The sequence below is a fragment of the Sinohyriopsis cumingii genome, chromosome 12 (assembly GCF_028554795.1).
Source record: "Sinohyriopsis cumingii isolate HCF-2022 chromosome 12, ASM2855479v2, whole genome shotgun sequence".
In the NCBI taxonomy this organism is placed as follows: Eukaryota; Metazoa; Mollusca; class Bivalvia; order Unionida; family Unionidae; genus Sinohyriopsis; species Sinohyriopsis cumingii.
Window position 1 is genome coordinate 25,774,897 of NC_142972.1, and position 27,395 is coordinate 25,802,291.

The 27,395-nt window shown below is 36.5% G+C and overlaps 1 protein-coding gene and 1 long non-coding RNA gene across 6 annotated transcripts in view; one reads left to right on the top strand and one right to left on the bottom strand.

Moving 5' to 3' along the window:
• The window catches only part of LOC149786123 (uncharacterized), a 137,433-nt gene that overhangs the window by 102,752 nt on the left and 7,286 nt on the right, over positions 1-27,395 (bottom strand). The gene's annotated exons all lie outside the window — the stretch shown is intronic.
• LOC149786124 (uncharacterized) lies at positions 35-26,129 on the top strand. 5 transcript variants are annotated; one of them, XR_016424881.1, is made up of 9 exons: positions 42-567; positions 1,087-1,208; positions 6,101-6,215; positions 22,997-23,122; positions 23,441-23,557; positions 24,410-24,606; positions 25,107-25,264; positions 25,460-25,566; positions 26,019-26,129. It is a non-coding gene; the product is annotated as an uncharacterized LOC149786124 (long non-coding RNA). The 5 variants fall into 5 exon arrangements; XR_016424879.1 differs by having other exon boundaries at positions 43-567; positions 23,468-23,557; XR_016424880.1 differs by having other exon boundaries at positions 35-567; positions 23,441-24,606.

Sequence of the window (27,395 nt, forward strand, 5' to 3'; positions counted from 1 at the left end):
TTATTTTTGATATATTTTTTTAAAAATTATCTCATCCTAGCGAAACACTTTCTGCAAATGACCTTAATAAAGGAAAATAATAAATTAACCTAAACCACTTTGAATGTCGACCGTAACTTGTATTTACACGGCATCATGCGCGGAAGAAAATACCAACTGAACCGGGATTTCAGACAGCAGATGAACTTGATTCATTGAACTTCATGAGCACAATCAAACAAATGCAACAGTGAAAAAGTGGAACTATGAAAAATCGAGAATGTTAGATTTGCGGAGGATTTATTCCGAATTATTGTCTGCTAATAAAGGATTCATGTCAGTTGCTGTGTCAGGGATGCCCACACAGCACGCCGTCCAAATGTGAAGTTGCGTCGTGCTGAAAGACATAACACTGTGCCATAATTTATCTTATGTCATGTAAAGAAGCTGCTTAAATTATAGTATTTAAAATTTTCTTCATTTTGTAAGAGCTCAAGAAATTAATTCTGGTTTGAAAGACAAGATGACGGTAAAACTCAGAAGACGTAGCTGTACAGTACCGTTGGTGTTTGAGACATCATAAAAAAGGTAACTGCGTTAACTTCGCTTTTTGTTTGGTAATATGTTGGAGATCATCTTTTGCAGATCTTCTTTGAGCTTGGAGTAGCTTTTACATTCTAAACATTTTTATTTGCACTTATCTGCTTAACATGTATTGCTGGGATATCATATAGAATATGAAGTCAGTATAATGGTACTATATTTTAAATATTTGAATGATAAATTACTGATAAATGATATAATGATAAACTACAAAATAAATAATTTGCCCATTATCCAAAATATGTTAATTAAAACAAACATTGAATGTAAATTCAGATATAATGAGCAGTTGTAAGAAGTCAGAAATAACATTTTATCAATTGAACCAGTTATGTGTTATCATCATCAATTGTAAAATAAACACATGGAGACAAGTATGCTTAAATTCTAAAATGAACACACACACACACACACACACACACACACACACACATATGGTATTTTAATTTAATACAGAAAAGGTGACATTGATATATGCAGACCAATAATTTTTTTCTTTTTCAGATACAAATTAAAAAGCCTAATTCTGAGAGTTTCACCTACAACATTCATGATGGAAAAGGGCCACTAATTAAGAGCTGACATATGTGGAAGAAAAATACCATCCATGTTGAAAAGGGCTAGAGGTAATGTGAGAAAACATAATTTATCAATCTGAATTAACATTATTGTTGCTATTTTATCTCAACTGGTCAAAAGGCTAAGTGGGTTTATGTAATGGTCCAGAGTGTGTTATTTATTTCACATCCCTTCTGTCTTTCAACAGTAAGAAATTAGCTACTTTGGAGTCCATAGTTCTGATCAATTTGTTTATATAAAACTTGGTTTTGGGCTTAAATCAACATCTTGGATAAATCTAATAATGAGCAAAATCCAAGCTTTTTTTTTTTTTTTTTTTATTAACCCCGTAATAGGTTGACCACTGGGTCGGGGAACCATCCCAGGATCACCTTACAATCAAACATTTCTGGTTATCAGATAATCTAGGGATAATAAATATAATCTACAGAGAAAGTAAAAAAGAAAAACACACACACACACACACGCATATACACATGCATATGGCCAAAATCTAGGTGACATGGCTTTTGTGATATTACAGTATTTTGTTCCTGTTTACCCTCAAGTCAGAGACAAGTTAAATGTTCATTGTTGAGGTCCATTTTTGAAGAAATTGGTCCTCTTTTTTATTTACCTTGGCAGTGTAATTTTCAATGTTCTTATGCATTGCAACTATTTGCTTAAAAGCAAAAATAGAAGGATTTTTCATATTGAATCTGCAAGTATAAATATAATATTTTGCCAAAATAAGCAGAAAATTACCCAAACTGTCCAGTTGTTCACTTCCTAAAAATGTTTCTTTTTTGGACAGATGTACAATATTTGGGCAAAAAGGTGCAAAAACTTCATTAAAACGGTACCAAAACTGTGAAGTAATACTGCAGTCATAAAAGAGATGCTCAATACTTTCAGTTTCACTCTTACAGAAAGTACATTTGTTGTCATCAAATATGTTAATTCTTTTAAGAAAATCATTAGTAGCGATTATTCTATGGATTAATTTAAAGTTAAAAGAGATCAACTTGGTATCCTTGGTACAGCATTTTGCCCGGCTATATATATCAGACCACTCCTCACTACTTATATTTTTATTTAATACTTGCATCCAAGTTTCTTGCTTCGCAGTGTGTTGCCTTTTAGCTTCCTGTCAAAGATCTTTGTAAATAAACTTGAGTGAATCTTGTTTTCGCAAGTTCGTTATTTTATCATCCTGCTTATCAAAATTATTATGTACTAGGTGGTTTTTTATGGCATCTTTCCATGCTTTAGGAATTCAGCAAAATCCAAGTATATACACGAGGTGATCATGTATAAGATTAGTTGAGTTCTTTTAACCAACCTAAAAGCCATACTTCCACAATATAGACTAAAATCATTAAGTTGTCCTCGAAGTTTGATGAGTGTTAACCATTAATAATAATAAAGTGATCTTTCACCTGACTGAGCATGTTACCACCGCATGCAGTATTTATGCATATAGTGCAGTTTTTACTAAATTTAGAATACATGCTTATATAAATGAGATCTAGATTGAAGAAGTGAAGATGCATACAAATACACGAGGTTATAACCACTACTGCTGATTCAAGTTTGATCATACTTGGCCATTGGGCTTCTATAGTCAAGCTTCACAATGATGCTTATTATGAGTGTGATAAAGGTATGTTAATGAAGTGACCTTGCATCTGATTGGCAGAGTTTCTTACGACTTGCACAACAGTGTTTATGGTCAAATTTAGATCTGACTTGTTTAATTATTTGCTTGTATGTCTGAGGCTGTAAGCAAATTCTATGCAAATAATGTGGTGGTTCTACATCTCACTCGCCATTCTTGCTACTGCTCTTAAAACTATTTCTCATTAATTTTATCAGACTTGGTAAATAGATTTATCTCATCAAGATATAGCAAAGGAGCAATTTTGTAAAAAAAATATTCATTCATATTAAACTCAAATTCTGCATCTGATTGGTTGACCTTGCAAATACTATAAGGGCTCTATTTCTGACAAAAAGATTATTTTGATCTAATGTAGCAGAAATGCTTATATGATCAAAACATCTAACATATTTGATAACAAATAAGAAATAGTTTTTCATGTAAATTTGATAAACATTGATAAATCGGTTCATATCATTAAAAGCTTGGAAGAGTTTGATTACATGCGAGACCTTCACATATTAATCATGCTTTATTTAGAGAATTATTTTTGTCAGGATTTAGTAAAATAGGTAAAATCAATATGGACTGGTTTTGTTATGTACAGCAACACTAGTTGTTTACTGAGTACTGAGGGAATTGGAGTAAGGCAAGGGTACATTGCAGTAGGTAACCTGGTTGACTTGATAACAGGATTGTAACACAAACATTTTTATCAGGAGTCTATCATACATACCATTGATTCACTGCAGATCCTGCCCCCATTAGTTACCTTTTAATACATAAAGCATTTGGGTTTTTTATGTCACAAATCCCATAGGGATTAAAATTAACATCATAGGTCTCACTGGATAATTTTGTATTTTGACATACACCTAATTTTTAAGGTAGAAGGCATGAACCTAATTATCACAAGCCTAGCATTTCTAAATTCACACATAAGCTAAATCTATAATGTGGTTTAGATTTACTTTGAGTTAGGCATGGAAATAGGTTGGCTTGTTAGTGACTGCCTGTCACAGTTAGATGAGCATTGGAGATCAAATGCTTGATCTGCAAATGAGCTGCTGACCTTGATGTGTGTCTGCTACAGAGGCAAATATAAAAAAATCTAGATGGTTGAGGGTTGATGAAAAAAGTATGCTAATTTGTTATAGTACTAGTGAACTTTATTCATGCATAAGCCACATACTGATTCTTTTAGCTGCCTTGTCACAGAAAAATATTGAAAATAGCTATTTCTTGTCAAAAATGAATGTAAAATTTAGGAGATGGTGGCAGTGATGGTTCAGTATAGAAATCAATAGCTGCATCAGGAATTAACCTGATTACTGCAGTCAAAATCTCACATGTATGCTTTCTACAAAAATCATTAGTTTGTTTTTGTTAGTATCTTCAGTGTAAAATTATTCTCATTTTTCTGTAATTGGTCATTGTCGGATGAAAATTCACCAGATAAACTGTCCAGTGAGACCATAAAATACACAATTAGAAAATAAAATAAATTTATTCTAGAAAGAAATATTGCATGCAACTCTGTGACACAAATGAAATTAATGAGAAAACACTTAAACAAATGGCTAACATTACTCATCTGGCTTATATAACTTAACAGTTGGCCATTTCACTGTGGAGTAGTCAGGTATATCTAGTATTGTAAGAACAGAGCCTAAACAGTAATCTCAAAACTTTTATCAGATCAATTGCATACTTAGGTTTGGAAAGTATTACATGGGAATTATGTTAATTTTTAAAGATCAAAATGTACCTGCATGTTTTGACCCTACCAGAACCAAACTAAAAGCTCAAATGTGTGCAGTGCTTTTTGCTCGTCACAACATAATTGGGATTATAACTGCTAACCCTACCCTCTAGCACACATTTAAGATCTTTAGAGTTTTTAAATACAGCCTTCTAATTATATAAGTTTCATTACATTGGTTAATAATTAGTCACATGTGATGACACTTGTAACTAATCAAACCACAGCCACTGAGAGCAGACTAAGCACTGATATTTATGTGGTACAGTGGCAATATACAGTCCGTCTGCTGCACATTTAGTTACCTGCCCATTAAACTGACAACACATGAAACAAACTGGACAATTCTGAAAGCCTTGAATTTGACTTTATTTATCTGTATGGTAGAACAGAACATGAGTTGAAAAGCTTTTAATGAAAGACCTTGATATCAAACCTAATAATAACTGCAGGAGTTATATTATGGATAATTAACCATTCTCTCAGTTTCAAACTGGGCATTCCATCCCATGGGGTTCTAAATGTAAACCAAGTGTAACTGATATCCTAATGAACTGTAAAGACCATAGCAGCACAACAGCAGGGGGCCAGATATGTCCAGATCCAGGAATCATAGACCAGTTTCAAACTGATAATGAGCCACATAAAAATGACACATCTGCTAGAACTTATGTGATGAAGATAACTTAAACTGCATTATTATTAATCCTCCTCCACATCATCATAATTGAGATGCATCATATATGTTTTATTGTAAAATAGTTTATGCAACATAATTCAGTGAAGACCTTTACTGCCAATTTACCAGTGAACCATTTGTTTCAATGAACATATTTTATGTTGTAACAAGGAGCATCATTTAAACATTATGATACACTTATCATACCTGTATATGAAATCTTAATACTAACACTTATACTTGCAATACTACTACTAATAAAAACACCTGCACTGATAATTTGATTATGTTCAATTGGACTTGTATCTAAATGATCACCAGCTGTATGAAAAGACATATTTTAATATATAGATATTGGATGGAATACTAGTTACCACAATTGAATAGTCATATGATAAATGATATATTATTATTTTAAACAATTTATATTTGCAGTGAAACATACTTTTACATTATCTTCCCATAAATTTCATTTATAGAGCAGTATACTCTGCATTCATTAAATTACTGAAATGGTTAATAATACAACAACAAATACTGCAACTTCCAGAACCACAAAAATCAAAAGATATAAACAAAAACTTCCCTACATGTATCAACAGTTGTCACTTTATAGACAGAACCATGAAGATTTAGGACAGGATGTTAACAAATTAGGTATTCAAGTTAAAAAGAAAAAAATACCAAGTAAGCTTACTACCAAAAAAATCAAACATTAACAGTGAATTTTAGTACATTCCCAGGAAACAGAATATATAATTTTTCTTAACTTGATCTGATACATCTTAAATCTATAGAAAATGATTCATATTGTATGACTAAAATATTATGTAAACAAAAATTCCATCACTTTTTTCAGATGCAACATGCATACCCCAACCCATCCTTCTTGATCATAAAGTATACCAGCATTCCACTATAAGATGGGGAGCTGTAGTTGCTCAGTGGTTAGCTTTCTGGACCTGTGAAATAAGGTAGGTTCAAATTCTACCATCGGACCAACCTGGGTTAGCTACCATGGTGCGTCCTTGGGCAAGGCACTATACTTAAAGTGCCTTGGCACTAAATAACTTACTTGTGTTGCTTTACCATAAAAAGCCAAACCAAACACAAAACAACAACTTTAAAATATGAGTTGTGTCACTACTAAGTAAAGGAAAATCATACTGAAGAAATGTTTTTGTTAATACAATTTAATGGATCTAAAAATCTCTTTCTTCTGCAGGAGTTTAAAATGTTAAATTAAAAAGGTCATGGTACACATTGCTTTGTTCGTACACATCAGGCTCCGTATCCCATATCCAGCTAAAATTTTCAGTAGAGTCTGAATAAAAAATATTTTAATCTGGATGATAATATTCTTTCTCCATTCATATATTACACCAGCAAGATTGATCCAGATAAGATTACATTTTACTATAACACTGATGATGAGTATGCCTCATAACAACTGACAAATGTGGAGAGAATGGAGTTAAAATGAACTCTGATTTCTTTTCAGCCATAACACAAGATGATCATTTATTATGAAAAAACCTGAATAAAGTTGGAGTTCATAACCATGACAGTCTTGATATAATATAAATTCAATATATTATTGTTGTCTTGAGGTATAGTTCTGTATATTACAATCTCACACAAGATCAGGGTATATTTTAGTACCATACAGTTAATTCAGGATTGTATTAATACCTATTCTGGTGAATGAAAACTGAATAAGTTTTACTATTTTGGAACCAGTTGCAATAAAGTTCACTACACAAGAGAAAATATGACTTTACTGTAATATCTAAAATGTAAAATCTGCAAACAGAATACTCGCTTGACTTTACACTTCAACTATATCATAATATTTATTTGAAATGAATTTATACAAATGGCATTAAATTGGGTTTCAGGCTGGTAATGACAATGGTCACACTGACTTAGACCCAGGGTGGGCAACCTTGTGACCAATTGCCACAAGTGGCAAATTGGCCATGTAAGTTTGGCTCAGTTGTGGCATCGTATGATGTTTTTCACTTCTCATTCGCCACACCTGTGGCTACATTGAAAAATAGTTTGCCCACCTCAGACTTAGACAACTAGTAAATTATGAAAGAAAAATGTCATTAAATTATGCTTTTCTGGATTGCTAGATTAATAAGTTATTGTTGACTTGAAGTTAGAATATTATGTCAGTGAAGATAACACTCACAGTGACTTTGACATTTTGAGCTTTTTGTGAAGACATTGGAATTATGTGTGTGAAGTGCTAGATTAAGTGTGTGTGTGTGATTTGGATTTGTTACATTACAAAAAAATGTAATGTAATTTAAAAAATTACTAGTTTAAAAAAACCTCAATCATATCATGGATTAAGTAATGATTAAATTGTATTGCAAAGATCAAATCAGCAAGGATAACACTCACAATGACTTGGGTATTCTATATCCCTAAGAACATTTTTGGACCTATACTGTATAAGAAATTGAATCATGTATTGCAGCATAAGAAAAATTTCTCAGGCATGGAATTAGAGTCTTAAATACAGAAAATCAGTACATACACGTGTTGGTATGTGAAGATAACACTCACTTGACAATATAGCCAAGTTCTTATAACAAATGATATAACTATATGTAGTTTGCTTGTAAAATAAGTTAGGAATGAATATTAATTATATAATTTAGAATAGAGAAAAGCACATTAAATTCCATCAATAAATATTTTGTGCTTAAATAAAATCTTAAACAAAAATGTACAAGTCCAAAATATTTTGTTTTAGTGCTATGTCTTACTACCCAAATAACGGCCATGTATATGTGTTCCAATGTCAATTGTCATCGGAATGAGTAGTCCAAGTTTCAGGAATAGCTCACACACTTGGCAGCCTATATCGACACTCTTCCACTAATTTATGTGTAATTAATATACTTACAGTGCTGTCTTTATCCTGGTGGAGTGAAAATATGACACTAGCAAATGGACACATTTTCATGTTCCATTGACATACATTTGAATTTGTTGCAATGCAATGGTAGTCGAGGTACGCCAAAGTTTGTTTAAGTAGGTTCATGTGGGGAATATGTTTCTTGAATGAAACAAAACATTGCTTACAGTTCCAATAGGCAAAACATATTTTTATTTGTTTCCTTAAAGAATAATGTTTCAGTTTAACCCGATTTTGGCATTCCTGACTTTCATCGCTTTCCAGCCAACTGAAATGTGGGCCAACAAAACTTGAAAACAGGTCCGGTTCTTTTGTGAGAATTTGAATTTATTAGAGAAAAGACATCAGGATAAGTGAAGTCTGACAAAAACATTATAACTTTACTTTGTAGAAATGCATTGTTATTGGTTACCAGTTGTGTGTGATATTTCAGAAAATTTGACTTTCATTACACTGTTAGTCGACATCAAAACGCTCCACACAGCACCCTTCGTTAGGCAGTAAGACCCATCAGCCCCCCAACAAATATATTGGGTGATGTGTCTTATGTTATCGGACTAGTCCAAAATATTGCTTAAAGTTTCTAAACTATATACAGAACAGTAAGAAACAACTTAAAGAAAATAAATAACTTTTAAAAAAGCTCATAGTAATTGCAATATTAGTTAGAAAGCTGCTGAGCTGTCTTCATACATGCAGCCCACAACACCTTATATACTTATGACATATTGCATAAAAACCCCAGCTTGTTAGAACCTTTAAACAAACATGGGACTTAGTATCGCAAAAGTACATTTAGTAAATCTGCACAATAATTATATTTAAAAAATTACCAACTTAATAGTTTACACATTAGTACCTAATGATTTTATAGCCAAGAAGAAAAAAAGTTGATTTCTAGTGGTACATGCCATGTTTACTGCTGCTGCTCATAGCAAGAGTTCGAAACCTGTGTTAAGCTATGCACTTTTACAGTATGATCGAGATACACCACATGACAAGATTAGTCAGCATGTGTTTGTATCAAGTGAAATAAAACAGAGAAAATCAAAACTTAAACACAGTGACATACAGAAACTTAATATTGGTATAAACACATTGAGAGTAGTGAAGTGGGACGATATAGCGTCAGTGGGACTTACCATTAAAAACCACTCTGGGACGATATAGCGTCAATGGGAAATTTAACATTGTGGAAACCCCTGGGATGATATAGCATCAAGGGGAATTTAACATGGGAATATGGGACTGTTTAGCGTCAAGGGGAATTGAACAGGGTGGGACTGTATAGCGTCAAGGGGAATTTAACATGGGCAAAAAAAAAAAAAAAATCTTGGGCCTGTTGAGCGTCAAGGGGAAATGGAGCAGGGTTGGGACCCTATTTTAATAAGGTCACGACCTGATGGGTCTATGGAAATGGAACAGGCGAAAATTGAAACAGGGAGGGGTCTCTATTTTTTATTTTTTTTAAAACAAAAAAAAAAATAAAAAAAGGGTAGGCAGTGAAAGTCAAGATCTTTTCGAGACCTATGAGTGGCCCTGAAAAGGGCCTTTGGGTTTATGTTAATATGCCCTTAACATAAAGGGCATCTGTGACTTCTTCTTGTCCTTAGGCTTTGCCTGACTGCAGGACCATAGACTAAAACTCTTTTGAGACATCCTTGCCTCTCCACATAGATCCTACGTATCCATAGGCTGGTATCTGTCCTATGGACAACTGTCCACTTGGATCGGACGTACATCGGTATGTCTGTCCTGAACATCATCGAAGACACAAGCGTAGAAGATTGAACGTTGGTCCACATGTTGAGGCGCCGAGAACAGGTGAAGGAATGCAGTGAACTACACTTATTTATAGGGAGAGGAAGGATTGAAACGGAGTTCACTGACCAATCCAAACACGCCCACATCCAATCCGAAGAGAGCAGTCTGTGACGTCATGTGGTCTATATAGATTTGCTAGCACCTGTGTGCAGTCAATTCATGCGACAGTTTTTCAACATGACGGAAACTCAGAAAACGATAAATTGGGGTGCACCAGCTGTGGAGACTACCCAAGGGAAACCGGACTTACTTTCAGAAGAGGCGAATTGGGATTTTGTGGATTTTCTTACCTCGCAAGAATTTGTTCTGGAACCTTCGTCATCTTCTCCTTCATTACCACACGTGGAGAAATTTAGACAGAGACAGAAAGAAGAATTGGAGAAATTTATACAACAGCAAAAGGAAGCGGAACAAGCTTTTCTCCTACAGCAACAGCAGCAAAAAGAAGAGGTAAGAAAAAAACAAGAAGAAGAAGAAGCAGCAGCAAAGAAACAAGGGTGTGAAAATCAAATGGTCACAGTACTGTTAGACATTTTAGTGGAGTTAAGAAGTCTGAAACAAATGTTATCAGACTTCTTTATTACGACCAAAGAGAATACGACCTTCCCGAGCTAAACACTCCAACCCTGTGACTAAGCCTCCCGTGCCACCCTTAGTGATTTCAACCAAATCATCATCATCAACACTACGCAGTCCAGAAGTAGGCCTTGGCCGTGGCAAAGGCTTAAGGCAGTTAAAGTTGATTGCTTAAACTCACCCCTACACCAAAAAAGGCCCTTTTCAGGGCCACCCACGTCTGTTGAAAAGAGATAGACTTTCAATTGCCAACATCCATTCAAACTATAAAAAAAAAACATTTTACCTCTGTAGTACGTGTGTATGAGTGTGTGAGTGTAGGTTCTTATTTTAAAATCAAAACCCAAAGACACTTACCTTTTAATACCTAATTTATTCTTTTATAAATATTTACAATCCAATTCACAATTCACAACAGAGCACTTTAAAAAGTTCATAAACTTCTTCTGTCTCATTGTTCACTCTCTGAGTTTTTTGAATTTCTTCACCACCACAGTCTTTTCCTCCTATTCCTCCTCACTTTCTTCTCTTCTTCTTTTCTTCTCCTGTTTCTTTTTCTTCACCTGTTTTCTTCCTCTTCTTCCTCTGAAGAATCCCTCTCTTCTTCTGACTCCTTGTTTCTTTTTTGGGCAATCTGGAGACCAGTGTCCTTTTTCTTGACAATAATAACAGGTATCTTGACTTTTGTCTTTTCTAGCCCCTTTTTTTCTTTTTTGACGGTCTGGACACTCTGAAGACCAATGCCCTTTCTTCTGACAGATATAGCAAGTATCTTGACTTTTATCTTGAAAGGAAGGAGAGTAGTCCCTCGGCTGGTCTGAAGAGAATTTTTGGATGACCCCTCGCAAAGCTCTGATGAAACGTTCGATTTGGCTAGTCTCTTCCATCGTTGTGCTCGGTTTGAGAGTGAAATGAATAGTGAAAGGACAAGACACATACCCTTTTATATACGCTGGTCTGCTATGACTATAAATTAGTCCATGGTGTTTAAACTTTAGTCATTTGACTTTTTGCTATCAAGATGAAACGATCCAATTCATTTGAGAAGAAGGAAGAAGAAAGTAAGAGGCAGAAACGTGCTTTATCGCCTCGTACCAGGGCTGAAGTCTTGACACAAATTCATGCCAGTGATTTTGAAGAGGACATGAGTGAACCAGAATCCAAACCCTCTAAACAAAGTTCACCACCCTTAGTCAACCGTGAAAAGTACTATTCCATTCAAGAGACGGAAGAGCATCCCTCTAGAAAATTTAGAACTACAGCTTACAAATACACGGTGAAGTTTAAAGATTTCAAGTCCGAAGTACTGTTAGAGAAAGCAGAAGGGTTCATCACCGAGATGTGGATTGAAATGCTCAGCATGTTTGGCCTCTCCACCCTGTCTGAGCGAAGGACAAGAACGAGTGCATTGTTCAACTGGTCTGCGCACGTTTGTCAGCCCTGCCTGTTACCAACAACATTTGAAGATGCAAGGTTCACAGAAGAAATGTGCTTGTCAGCTGCTGAGATTGTGCCCTACCTGTGGACAAGGCATACTTACCAATAATGCCAAGGCACACCTGTGTCGAGGAAAGAAAAAATGTCACATTTGCTGCCACATCGTGGACTTGGAACACGAATGCTATGTGCAAAAATACCAACCCCAACCAGAGAAAGAGATCGGTCACAAGAAGAAAGGCAATTTCATCTTTTTCGATTTTGAATGCATGCAAGAGACTGGTATTCACATTCCTAATTTCTGCGTGGCTCATCGAGCGTGCGAGAAGTGCATTCAAGAACCTATTTTCAGTCATTGCCTTCACTGCAGCAAGATTTCTGGAGGACGTGAAAAAATCTTTCGAGGACCGAACACGCTAGCTGATTTCGCTCGATGGGTCTTACACCCCATCGACAAGACGTGGATCCAAGAGGACATCGAACGTTACGGAGATTGTCATCGTCATGCCACAGTGATGGCTCACAATTTCTCCGGATACGATGGACAGTTTCTTCACAGATACTATACAGAACATGGCACCGAACGTCCTAAAGTCACTTTGAATGGAGCCAAAATCATTTTCATGCAAGTGGGACAAGTACAGTTTAAAGATTCGATGAGTTACTTAGCCATGCCTTTGAGTCGAATGCCTAAAACGTTTGGAATGACAGAAATGGCTAAAGGGTGCTTTCCACACTTTTTCAATACGGAAGCCAATCAACACACCGTTCTACCCCATTTGCCTGAGGCTCACTATTACGACCCTGACAACATGCGTACCGAACAACGAGAAGCTTTCTACGCTTGGTACCAGGCTCACGCCTCTGACCCTTTCGACTTTCAGGAAGAAATGCTAAAGTATTGTCGTTCCGATGTGGACATTTTACGGTGTTGCTGTGGAAAATTTCGAGAACTGTTCATGGAACACGGAGGGGTCGATCCTTTCAAAGAAGCTTGCACCATTGCCAAAGCATGTTCCTTAGTGTACCGGCAATGATTCATGCCTGAAAACACCGTGGCTGTCATCAGTCCTCAAATGACCAACTATGTCAAACGTCAATACTCGGTCAAAGCCCTACGCTGGTTACATTACTTGTGTGACAAGGAAGACAAATGGATTCAGCATGCCCGCAACGGAGGGGGTGAAAAGACCATCAGAATGCATTCGGTCGATGGTTGGGACTTAGAAAACCCCAAGATTGTGTACGAGTTTAAAGGTTGCTTATTTCACGGATGCCCCGTCTGTTACCCTGACCGTGGCACTAAAAATCAGTTTTTACAATGAACCATGGAAGACTTGTACCAGGCCACATGTCAGCAACGCCTAAAGTTAGAACAGGAAGGATACTAAGTGGTGGAAATGTGGGAACACGAGTACCATCACCGTTTGAAAACCGATCCAGAGTTTAAACACCTCGTGGAAAGTTACCAGTTCATGGACCCCCTGAACACGAGGGATAGTTTGTACGGAGGAAGGACCAATGCCACCAGTTTGCTGTACCAAGCCGACGAAGAGAAAGGAGAAGAAATCAAATACTTGGACGTGTGTTCACTGTATCCCTACGTGTGCAAATATTGTCGCTTTCCTGCAGGGCACCCACAATTGTTGACGGAACACATCGATTTGAAAAACATTCGACAATATGAAGGCTTGATCAAATGTAAAGTTTTGGCTCCCACTGACTTGTACCATCCCGTTCTACCTCACCATTGTCAAGACAAACTGATGTTTCCTTTGTGCCGTACTTGTGCTGAAACGTGCAACCAAGACCAGCCTTGTCAGCACACCCAGGAAGAACAGGCCTTGACGGGGACGTGGGTCAGCGTAGAATTGTTCAAAGCTCTGGACATGGGATACCAACTGTTAGAAGTGTATGAAATTTGTCACTTTCCCAAGACAGAACAATACAACAAGGGTGACCCCACTCAGAAAGGCATTTTGGCAGACTACGTGGATGCCTTTTTGAAACTAAAGCAAGAAGCCAGTGGTTATCCGTCCTGGTATCACACTCCCGAAGACCAAAAGACATTCAAAGAGAAATACTGGGCACAAGAAGGCATTACTTTAGATCACATCGAGAAAAACAAAGGCAGGCGATCGTTTGCCAAAGTGATGTTAAATTGCTTGTGGGGTAAAATGGCACAACGACCGTGTTTACCCAAGAATATTTGACAGAACCTTCCTGCTACTTCCAGATGATTCACAACAAAACTAAATTCATCAAACACGTGGACGTCGTTCGCGAAGATTTGATCTTAGTCAATTACGAAGAAGATCTGGACTTTGTAGAAGCCGATCCTTTTGGAAATGTCATCATTGCAGCTTACGTGACAGCTCATGCTCGCTTAAAACTGTACGAAGCTTTAGAACTGTTAGGGGAACGCGTCCTGTACTTTGACACGGATAGTTGCATCTACATCGATCACCCGAGTCAACAGCACTCTAACATCGAAGGAGACCGTTTAGGAGCCTGGACAGACGAGCATTCTGACGACAAGATTCTAAGTTTCGCCAGTGGCGGTCTTAAAAATTACGGCTACGAATACCGGGACAAACAAGGAGAAGTGCATACGAAGTGTAAAGTGAAAGGATTGACTCTGAATTATCGTACCAGTCGAGTGGTGAACTTTGGCGTATTGAAAGAAGCTTTGCAGTCTAGAGAAGATGAACACTTTAAAGTGACCACCTATCAACCGAACAAGATTGTACGTTTACCCACTCACCACATCGTCAGTCGACCCTTGGAAAAAGTCTGTCAAATCGTGTATCAGAAGCGAGTGCGGCTTCCCAATCACTTTATATTGCCATATGGACATGTCGGTATAAAACATTGGTTGTAAGTGGATAGCCACTCACCAGAAGCATGACTACGCCACAGCAAGAATCAAGTGAGAAACCTGATGAGAACTCCAAGTTCAAACCCTACCATTTTCCAGTCTTCTTACCTGACTATTGTGATTGTGCCCGTCGATTGGACACATTTCAGAAATAGTTTACGGATAGGGAAGGATTACCTTCTTCGCATGTTTTAGCTAGAACAGGATTTGTCTACTTGGGACCTGAGTCAGGATTGGGATACGAAGTACAGTGTTTCGCTTGTGGACTGAAGTTACGAATGGATCTATGTATCTATAAAGGTTCAGCTATTCTGGAACACACTCGATGGTCTTTGCACTGCCCTTACCTTTCTATGGCCTTTCCACCCATTACACTACGGTACAATTATGACGGTACCTTAGAGACAGTACCTTCAAAAACTAGATATAAAAAAGGAACGATGTACAAGCTTGAGACTGCATTGTGACTAGTATAAAAAGGGGCTATGGTCAAGATCGATAGTTCATTGTGACTACCAAGACCAAGCGAACAAGATGAATCCTTTCAGAGAAACACAAAACAAGTTCAGAAAGGCACAATTCAAGTTTGGGGCTTCTGAAGTGGAATGTGATTGTGAGCCTTGCGATGGGAACGATGCTGTACGCTGTGACCTTAGCGATGCCGTAAAGCATCATGAGAACTTTGTTCTCACTACCCCTCTCATGGAAAGTGATGCTGTGCGTGTCAAACCTGAGGGATGCGAAAGCGATGCTGCTCGTCCTCTTGGACACTTTACTGGGTTTCATTTTAAATGTGGATGTTCACCTTCACGTCTACCCCCCTACGGATGTCATCCAGACTTGAGCAAACTCCTGTCCATGTCACCCAGCCCTCATCGAAACGAACCTGTGAAAGACGAATATTCGTTCCCTGTGTGTTTGTCGGAATACTGCGACTTTGAAAATCGTCTTCAATCATTCAAAGGAAAATGGCCTAAGTATCTGGGAGGACCGATCCCCAAAGAATTAGCCAGAGCCAGATTTTTCTACTTGCACGAAGGGGATAAAGTCAAGTGCTTCAGTTGCGGTGTGTCACTTCACCACTGGGAACCACAAGATTCGGCCTATCTAGAACATGCTCGTTGGTCACCGAATTGTCATTACTTACCCTTAGTGGGACCGAGACATTGAAGTAACTTACCATGTCGTTAAAGAAGAAACCAGATTGGTTAGGAGTCAAATGTTGGACATCATCGAGACCAGTATTTAAACTTCATTTCAAAAACGATATTGAATCATTACCTAAAGAACTGCAAGAGAAGATTTACAAGGAAGTTTGGCAGGGGCTTGCCAGAGTGAAATCTCAATGGATAACTGTAGAACTTTTATTCCGAGAAATTCACAAGAGATAAGTGAAAAAAGTCAACCAGTGTGTTAGATTTCTCTGGGTCAAGGGTGCATTCATACTATTATATCGCTTTAGACCGTTTACATCAAAAGAGTTCAATGAGATTCTTGAACGTTACCCTGAATGGCAGTGGTCTGAAATTACTCACTATGTGGATTACTTTTGCTCTAGGAGAAGATTGTGAATTGTACGTTTTAAGTGATGATCTTGGTAATATAAGATTTTAGTCTTAGGGGGATGTTTTCCTTCAGGTCTGCGCTTTAACTATAAGAACCTACAGTATTCGTCATTCAGACCGTGTGATCGACGAGAGAATCTAATCCGAAACCGGCTAAGCAATGAAATTATCTAAATTACACTAATAAATACTTACATAAAATATATATATATCAAATTTGGACCAATGGCGAAGACAAGGATTCGGTCTCCCCGAACTCTCCATTTATGAGAGGCGAGTGTGATCGACGAGGGAATCTAATCCGAATCTAGCCAAAAGTATTACAAAATAAATACACTCACAAAACAAGTACCAAATTCTGAACAATAGAAAAACTCATTTTATCAAAACTAGCCCACTGACTGATAAAACTCTACAAACAAATATCATTAAATTAAAAAACACCTAGTTCAAATACCAGGAAGAAATATACAGGGGGTGGGTGGTGGGAAAAACAAAACAAACCTTCTCCACTTCTCCTAACTTAATACTCACCTAACACCCTAACTAACAGCTCCAAAAGTCTATCTTCTACATAGGTGACAGCTAAGACAAAAACTAGGTATAACCATATAGTCCCAAAATAGAACGTAAAAGGTGGTCGCAAGAATAGACCATCAGGGATCCCCCGTATTAAGACCCTAAACTTACACATATAAGGTAGTCAAAAAAACCCAACGACTATCGGGCCCGGCGGCACAATGCTGCAAATATAACAAATATATAGAATACCACCCCAAAAATTACTTGTATAAGGTAGTCAAAAAAAACCAGTGACTATAGGGCCAGCAGCACAAGGCTGCAACCAAAATTTACAACTAGATAATTAGGACCCAAAAACAATTACTCAGTAAGATGGAAAAAACACCAACTCCATCCAGGGCCAGCAGCACAAGGCTGCAAAACCAATCGACAAATACTGTCACCTAAAAGCTAACATCGACCTCAATAGACTCTCTCTCTCTTAAAAACAGCACAGAGTTTTTATGATTCAAAATTCCAAAGACGGAAATTTAGAACAAAAATACCCTGGATCGGAAAAACCCTGCTAACCTGTGGCAAGACAACTCCGCCCGAGCCTGACCACTTTCGCCCTTTGCGACGGACAGACATTAAAACACATACGTGCAGTGCACGCATCATAAATTAAAAATACGGACTAGATCGGGTCCAATCCCACTAGTCGCTAATCAATGCAAATGAATGACAGAGTGTGTGCTGGGTCCAATCCCACTCAAACAAAACATAGGCCTTACAATCAGATCGATGTGTACACAAAAGTACCTTGACCTGACGGCCCAATCAATTAGTGTTCTGTGAACACAGATATGCCTGGAGGAAGTGGCTCCATTCCTTCCTCCAAGGAGTAATCAGTTAGGTGCCTGTGGCATCATAAACCAGTGGTACATGCTCAATGCGAAGCGCACGCCACTATAATTCAACTCAACAACAACAACAATCGTTCAGACCATTCCACGGAATAAACAAAGAAGATGGAGGTCACAAAATTATTCAATCTATTAAGAGATATCTATTTTTGGATAATGGATGTTGAATATGTTGTAGGAAGAATAGAAAAGGAATGGAGTGATGGAAATAGGCAAGACTTGTTAACTATTCAAGTCAAAGGACTAAAGGTGGCCGGAGATCTCATCGCAGGGATGATAGAAGAAGAAGTCAACAAGTCAAGCGGATTTACTGACCCACCTTATGTCAGAGTGGGAAGTTTGAAGGAAGCACTGGACCATGTCATCCAAGTCGGGTGCTTCCTGGAAAAAGTATTGTATTGGATGGAGTGGTGATACGTAAAATGGGGGTTCGACCAGTTGACAAAAATGGAAGAAGTAATGAGGAAAGTGCTGACGGAAGAGGTAAAGAACATCAAAGAAAAGTGGTCTAAGGAAAGAAAAGAAGAAGAAAATAGAAAGAGAAAAAAAAGCTTTGAGAAACTCAACAATAACTGGATAAGAATACAGGAGAAATTCCGAGTGATAGGTCATCCTGACTGGATGCCTGAGTCAGAAATAAAGAAGAAGATGACAGGAATATTGGTAAAAGTTAGAAGATGGTTGAAGAAGTGGAAGAGTTAGAAGAAGAAGAAACCCAAAGGCCCTTTTCAGGGCCACTCATAGGTCTCGAAAAGATCTTGACTTTCATTGCCTACCCTTTTTTTTTTCTTTTTTTTTTTTGTTTTAAAAAAAATAAAAAATAGAGACCCCTCCCTGTTTCAATATTCGCCTGTTCCATTTCCATAGACCCATCAGGTCGGGACCTTATTAAAATAGGGTCCTGACCCTGTTCCATTTCCCCTTGATGCTCAACAGGCCCAAGATTTTTTTATTTTTTTTTTTTGCCCATGTTAAATTCCCCTTGACGCTGTACAGTCCCACCCTGTTCAATTCCCCTTGACGCTAAACAGTCCCATATTCCCATGTTAAATTCCCCTTGACGCTATATCGTCCCAAGGGTTTCCATAATGTTAAATTTCCCATTGACGCTATATCGTCCCAGGGTGGTTTTTAATGGTAAGTCCCATTGATGCTATATCATCCCACTTCACTACTATTGAGTATATATTTATAAATCTGAAATGGTTAATTAAAAATAGTTATTAGTCAAATTAACAAGGATGCCAGTTACTAGCTTTGATACTCTGTTTTTGTTAACTGAAAACATGTAGACTCAAGCCACATCTATAATGATAATTTCTGGCACTTTCAAGGCTGATATAGCCCTTTCATTAAAACCTGCAAACATTTTTGACAATTTTATCTGCACACATTGCTGTACATTTTATACACATCTGACTTGCCAGTATTTCTCCCAGCCATTGAGCTGCCATTGGCAGAAGAGATCTTTTTGCGAAAAATATTTCCAAATCAAATCCTGTTTGGTTACTTGTAAATCGACATGGAATAGCACAACCCTAGCACAAATATTACTATCCCTACTTCGTGGAGACATTGAGGCTATGACATTGTAGCTACTCAACCTTCTGTCCTATGACCATTTTGAATTTTGCGCTAGATATGGCTGTTACCAAATACCGGTGTCTAAACAGTACATAGGTGCTTTCTGGAAAGATTTGCATGCAGTAAGATTGCACATCAGATCCACAATATTTCCATCAATATCAACACAGATTGGAGGGGGGCCTTTGAAATTGTTTCTACATATTTAAACAGGTTTTCAATGAATTGTTGCTTTTTGTTTTTATTAGCAGGTATTTATACATTTATAAAATGAGTGTCCTGTATCACAATATGTATCAATCTTCCTGCAAAAAAGTTTCCCTTGTTTTTTTGCTCCCAAGTTACTCCCATTTTATTCTTGATAAAAGTAGCTACCCCTCCCCTTACATCTCCTTATAATCATTCACAATTATAACCCCATTTAATTTTTCCTCATATGAAGTTATTAGTTCTTTAGTCAACTTATTATGTGTTTCTTGTATGAAAATCATATCATAATTTGTCTTGTTGTTTAGTTTAATTATTTTTTCCCTATTTATTCAGTTTAAATTTGCTGAGGCTATATGGAAGTTTTTTATATCCATTTTCGCCTCTCCACCAGGTTGTCGCATTTTTGGTTATACATTAAGTTTTATTAGTTTTAATTTAGAATTGAAATATCACCTAGGGGATCAAATAGTAATTTATTAGTCAACATGTAGACCCACTCCATGACCTTCTTGAATCTGTAACCCAGAAATTCCGATTAACTATGCATCTTTTAGAATCATACAATACATTATATAAAATATGGTAATGTATACCTTAAAACAATACTGCATTTTAATCCAAGTTTCCAATTTTGCAAGAAGTTGTCCCGCACATGCAAAATCATCTGCTACCCAATATGTAAACTTGTCGCCAGAACATAAATTCTCAAAAAATTCCCCAGCGTATAGTCTGTTTCTAAATTCTTTAGTAATTTTCCCCCATCAACAAGACGCAAACACATTGCATCCTATTTCATTGTTGTTTCTCTTCCACATAATAGCTTATTTTTTATAAAATGTTAAACTTTACTAATCTTTTTTCAAGATCACTTTAGTTTGCAAAAATATATCTTGTCATTTATTGGCATTCTACATTGAATTTTGTAAACTAGCTATAAACCTGACCTAATTACTCAACTTAACTGCTGACAGAAACAGTCTACAGTAAATGTATTTCATTTCTATAGCTCGATGGATAAACATTACATCTTTTAAAGCTGTGCACAGAATAGGCCGACATATCACGAGTCAGGAAAACATGGGGGTGGTATCCCCTGTGTCCAAAATTAATATCATTTTGAATAGAATATTCTAGTGACAATTGCCTCTTTTCAAATGGTAAGCATTGCTTTTTTTTATTTTCGTCAATCTGTCAAATTTGGTATGCATTTTGCTTTAATATTTGAGATGGAAACCTTAGGTGCATAGAAATGTCAGACAGCATTGTACATCATGGATGGTGTCCAACATACTTTTATGATCATAAAACAAAATCCCATTGTTTTAGTTATGGCCACTGATTTAAAAAATATTCATCCAAGCTAAATATAATAATAATAATAATGAGGACTTTGTATAGCGCCTAATCTTTAGAAGCTCTAAGCGCTTTGCAACATTAGACAACATAAAAACATACACAATGATATGATTACAAAAACAAACACCATGAAATTAGAAAACATAAAAAACATGCTGAGAATATTTAAGGTAGTTAACATTATTAAGTCATTAAGTTTGTTTTTGCAGTCAGAATAAGTAGTTTTGAGAGCACTCTTGAATGGGATCACTGCGTCTTTGTGTCTAAGTTCAGTGGGCAATTCATTCCATGTTGCTGGGCCCTGGTATGCAAAAGAATGCTGTCCATGTGACTCTGTTTTCATAGTGAGAATAATGAGTATATGATTGTCGGAAGAGGAGTGTAAGTATCTTGCTTGTGTGTACACATAGGTGAGGTCGGATAGGTATGTTGGACTAGAGTCTGTCAGTGAAACGTAGCACAGAGAACTAATGTTGTGTTTGATTCTGGATCGAATGGATAGCCAGTGTTGGGTACAGAGCAGCGGGGAGGTGTGCTCTGATTGTGGTACTCTGAGTATGATCCAAGCAGCTATGTTTTGAACTTTTTGAAGTCTCTGCAGTAGATATTAAGATGAACCAGACAGAATTGAGTTACCATAGTCCAGTCTTGAAAGTAGTAATGAACACACAAGTGTTTTAGTGGCATCAACTGAAAGATATCTGAGAATGGAGCTGATGCGTCTCAGCTCAAGATATGCAGCCTTGCATATGTTCATGACATGTTGGTGCAATGTGAGAGTACTGTCCAGAGTAACACCTAGGTTTTGTACTGATTGTGTGAATTTAATGTTGGTGTTGCTGATATTTATTGTGTGAGGTAAAGGACGTGAATGAGAAAGTCTTTGTGTTGTAATCAGAATGGCCTCAGTTTTATCATCATTCATCTGCAGCTTGTTACAAGTCATCCATGATTTCACATCAGAAATGCACATCTCTACACCTTGGATGGTAGCATCAACTTCAGTTGGGTGGCTAGATTTGTATATTTGGGTGTCATCAGTGTACAACTGGTGAGACACTGGATGATGATCTACGACACTTGAGAGCAGCTGAGTGTATAGAGTGTAGAGAACAGGTCCAAGAACAGACCCCTGTGCAACACCACAACATAGATCAACTGGGCTGGAGTGTAATCTATTTGCAGACACAATTTGTGTCCTGTGGCAAGGGCGATATGCAGATTGTACATTGCTAAAAAGACTGTTTGAATTCAGACAAGATGCAAGCTGGGATTGAACAACCTTTTGTAAGATTTTTTATATGAATTGGAGATTAGAAACCGGGCAGTAGTTCTTTAAATCCTTATGGTGTAGTGTTAGTTTCTTCAGCAGAGGTTTTACAATGGGAGTTTTGAAAAATGATGGAAATTATGCTGATGAGAGAGAGGTATTAATAACATCAGTTAGTGAAGGCAATACTGGATCTAAGCACTCAAGCAGCAGTAATGTTGGAATTGGATCAAGTTCACATGACTTTGGTGCACTCTAGGATGATTACTTAAAAATGCATTTATTGGTGGTGAGACTAAATACATGACTTGATACTTGTGTTTAGCATTAATTGGAAAGCTGAAGATTAGTAATCTTTTGACATACATATCTTAATTGTACCATTTAATTTACAAAATTCAATGTAATTTGCATTGGTAAAATGTGTAGCACAAGAAAAGTCATTATGAATCAGAGATAAATCATATCTTTGTTTTGTCTGGAGCTTGACTAATTTATTGCACATTTCTGTACACTATTTTGTCTTTAATCCAGGATTATTCACTGCATTCGGATGCATTTCATGGTGAAAATTCACCAGCTGGATTTAAAAGTGGTGAATATTGCTAGCGATTGTTCTGCAAACCCTGTATGTCACAAGGAGTCAGTGTATTCAAGGACTCATACAGTATTTACAAGTTCTCATTGACATTTCAGATGAAAATGAAGAACTGAAAAAAGATGAAAATCTCAAGTGGAAACCTTTCTGGTCAGCCATCTCATCCAAAACCTCCTGAAATGGAGAGTATTTTGCAGACTCCAAGATTTCCTCTTATCCTGCTGGTATGTTCTATTTAGTTTATCTGGTCTCTTTTTATTTTTTATCAATTGCTTTTATACCATGCCACAATTGGAAATTCTTTATCAAAAGTATGTATAAATTTCATCATTTTTCTGTCTGTTTAATAAGATGTGTTTAAGAGTACTTACTTACTCATGATGCTGTATATATGAGATTAGATGTTTTGTTAAAAAAGAATGCATTTTGTGATATATTGTATCACTGCTTTATATACAGTGGTCATTGCAACCAGTATGCATTTTGTTTACATGCCAAAAAATCCAGTCTGATTTCTTTGTTTCTTTTTTACTGCAATTAAGGAGTAGTGATAATCTTTATACTCTTAGCTGCATCCAGAAGGACAACACCATCACCATCCCCATCCACTCTGGAGTGGAGAATATAAAGATTTCTCTCTGCCAGTTCCTCTGCAAGTAGTAAGTATTGAGGATGGAAAAAAAATGTACATTATAGAATAATGAAACAAATACTACAGGTGTTGACTTTTATATAATCTCTTATTTCATTTACAGCTCTCTAAATACGAGTAGGTCAATTATACACTGTATTTATGAATTTAATTCTCATCTAAGGTAGTAGAACTGTTTTATGTTTGACAAAATGTTGGGTAATTTGTGGCCATAGACTAAAAACACATTTTATAGCATTTAAAAATGCTTATGTTCAATGCACGTAAAACTCATTGGTTTGTTGTCACTTCAGTTGATAATAGTCTTGTCATCTTGTAGACATTTTGAATGTTAGTGTTCAATGCTAAGGTCATATACATTGATTCAACATCAAAATTTGTTTGCAAAATGGAAGATCATGACATGAAAGCACAAGCTCTTGTAGCTTAGATACTGTTATTTCAGAACATTGTGAGATGTTAATTAATTAAATTATAGGTCATAAAACATACTGTTCAAGACTTATTTGTGCAAATAAACAATGAATTGTTTTTCATTGATGTGTCGACTGTTCATCATTCCATTGGTTTTTTTTATTTTTCTTTCTGATGTATACCATTGTCTTGTGTAAGTCAGACGCCTAAACCATCTACATTGAATGCAGACTTTACAGACACCAGCAGTGAAACAACATATCCAGGGAATAAAAAAATAAAGGATTATGGGAAAAGTTTTCATATAAACTGTACAAAAACCATGTATTTCATTCCATAAATATATTTCATTGTTAAACCCATGTTCACTGTACAGATCTTTTTAAGGAGTTTATAATAATGATCTTGATCTTTCAAAACTAATTTCATCACAAATCTGTTACAGATTTCCAGTTCAATGTACTTATGAAACTGGACACAAATATTGAGAATTTGTTGGAGCAGCTGGCCCTCCAAGTTCATACACAAGGCCCAGACACAGAATATAGAGAAGAAATTCTTGCAATGCCATGTGATTCAGTGGAGGAACTAGAGGGCCTTTGCCAGAGGTTGGAGGAGAATCCCAAACTCTCCAAGAAGATGGTAAATTGGGGCTTTATTTTCTATTTAAAAAAACTGTTATAACCTTTATTTGCTGTTGTGAACCTCAATATGCATTATGCAAGTTCTGCAGTGCCTGTATAATTATTTTTGGGGGTGGGGTGAACATGTAGTGGTCGGCTGTTTTGTCTTACGGATGTAGGCCAAAACATGTTTAGAGATGAACATGTAACAGGTATTTTACTACATATACACTATTACATATTATGTGGCTACTTTAATTCAATCCTTGAGTGAATGTCATTTATGAAGTTAATAGATTCACGGTGGTTAATTTGGTTTATAATTGCTATTAGTACATTGTGTTGCATAGTTAATGTTATCAAATTTTTTTCAAGTTAGAGAAATTAAATTTGCTTGCAAAACCATGGCAAAAAATAACTATATACAAGCATATTTTGTCACATCGATCATGAAATACTACTACTAATAATAATATCAAAATCAAAAAATAGTAATATTATTATTATTATTATTTTCAGATATGCTACTTGAGCTCCCTTGGCAGGTTTACAATTGGGGATAGTGTCTGCAGGATGATGAAAAAGCTTAAAACAAAAAGACTGGCCAGAGTATAGTCCAAAGGGACGTAAAGGGAAAAAAGCATTTCAAGAGCTTGTGATATGTCAGGTTTTGATAAGTAAGTATGGCTTGATTTAAATTGTGTTTTTCATGTGACTTGCCAGAGATTTTTAAATGAATTGATAAAGTAACTTGAGACCACATTTCAAAGTACATGTTTTAAAAATATTCCATTGATTATTGCTGGCATTTAGAAAAATGCAATGCATCCTTTGTTGTGAAACTTTTTTAAAACATTGTATTACTCTTGCAGAAGCCTGCTTGAAAACTAATGGCAAAGCAAAGGCAAATGGAATGGAAGAGACCATATCAGAGACCCTCAAATATGCACCCAACCAACGCAGAATGATAAAAAACAAGGTAATCCAAATGACTCTTATTTCATCAATATTGGATTCAGTTTCGTCTTTTAAAGCATAGTATTTGCAAAGCGGATGCATTTCTAAACTGATAACAAAATCAGCTTATCCTATTGCCCAGGACTATCAAAGCTCGAGTCCAGCTAACTACAATATGCATATATCTTGTCTGATCGGACAAGTGCCTCCATTTGGAATTTTTATTCACATGAAATATTTGGATGAAATAAATTCATCTTTGTGCAAATTGATTGCACCATCCACTTGCCAGAAATGATAAGTAAGTGCAAAGTTATCTTGTATCATGGCTTAACGATAGTAAGGGAAGCACAAGTGCAGTGAAGAAAATTTCATACATTTTTATAATGCTGATTAACATGACTTCTGCATATGTAACTAGTGCTGAGATGATATGACTTTATTTAAGCATTACAATTTTGTTTTAATTTGCAGGTGCCTGAGCAGAAGAAGTAATAGATAAACTTTACAGTGGAGTTGGAGACTGATTCTGATTCATAATCTTAATTAAATCTAGAAAATAAACATTAAAGTCATATTAAAATATCTGTTGTATTGTTTCCTTCTTTCATTTTTCTCTTAAAAACAAATGTCTGAACCTTTAGTCTGTAAATTCAGTGGATTCCTTATCAGCCCATCTACTTTTACTTTACACCATGCTACTTTAAAAAAAAAATGAATTATCCCCATTGGGGTAGGTCCCCCCAACCCCCCACCCTACTTTGTCAACTTACCTGCCACATTTAAATCTAATGGAAGGCCCTGCTGTAAAGCCTGTTAGTAAAACTACCCAACAAGAGGATTTCATACATTTGCAACTCCTAGGTGGATGGTAATGTTTTCATTTTTGTAATGTAGATTTGGACATTCTTGCCACCAGTATGGAATATGTGTTTCAGAAACACAAGCAGCTTTCATCAGATTTGCATAAAGGTTTTATATGTTGTGAGTATGTTGTAGGAAGTTTTTTTAAATAACATCATATGAGATGATGCCAGTGGAAATGGCAGAAAAGTGTCTGTATTGTTCACCAACTACACCTTGTTCTTACAAAATGTGGCTGTTACACATTCCCATGATGATGTCACTGACAGCCATCAGTGAGGAATGCCCCAACAAGCATAATACAAATTGCTTCCATTGTAATTGTTACAATTCCATTCTGACCACTCCAGTGTCCTAGTGGTTAGAGTGTCCGCCTCAGAAGCGGAAGGTCATGGGTTCAAACCCCAGCCAAGTCATACCAAAGACTTACAAAAATGGTATTAACAGCTACCTCGCTAGACGCTCAGCATTAAGAGGTTAGTGTTAGAACTGATCGGCCTGGTGTCAGGATAATGTGACTGGGTGCAACATCATACTACATGTTTGCAGCATGATGCCCCAGTGCTATACATCACTATAAACTGCCACACTGCAGACATCGTAGCAATATGACTGAAAAATTATTCAAGCTACGTTAAAAATCCAATCACACACACACAATTCCATTCTACGATCCAGAACCAACACTAATTCCGTACTACAGTTCTTGCATTTCAATCCAATTTTGCTTTTGAAATGTAGTGCCACTCAATTCATAATGAACCCATTCATTTCAAACACTCGCAAATACATATTATTCCTGTCTACAACTGAAAAATATCTATATAAAAAAACGTGTAACTGTGTTTTATGCAAGGGCATGGAGATGCACAAAAACTTGCACCTGAAGCTTGAATAAATCCCCGACTGTGGATAAGACTTTACCCATCGATTACCCCAGCTTGGGGATAAATTCCGACCGTGGCGATTTATTATATATCCTATGAC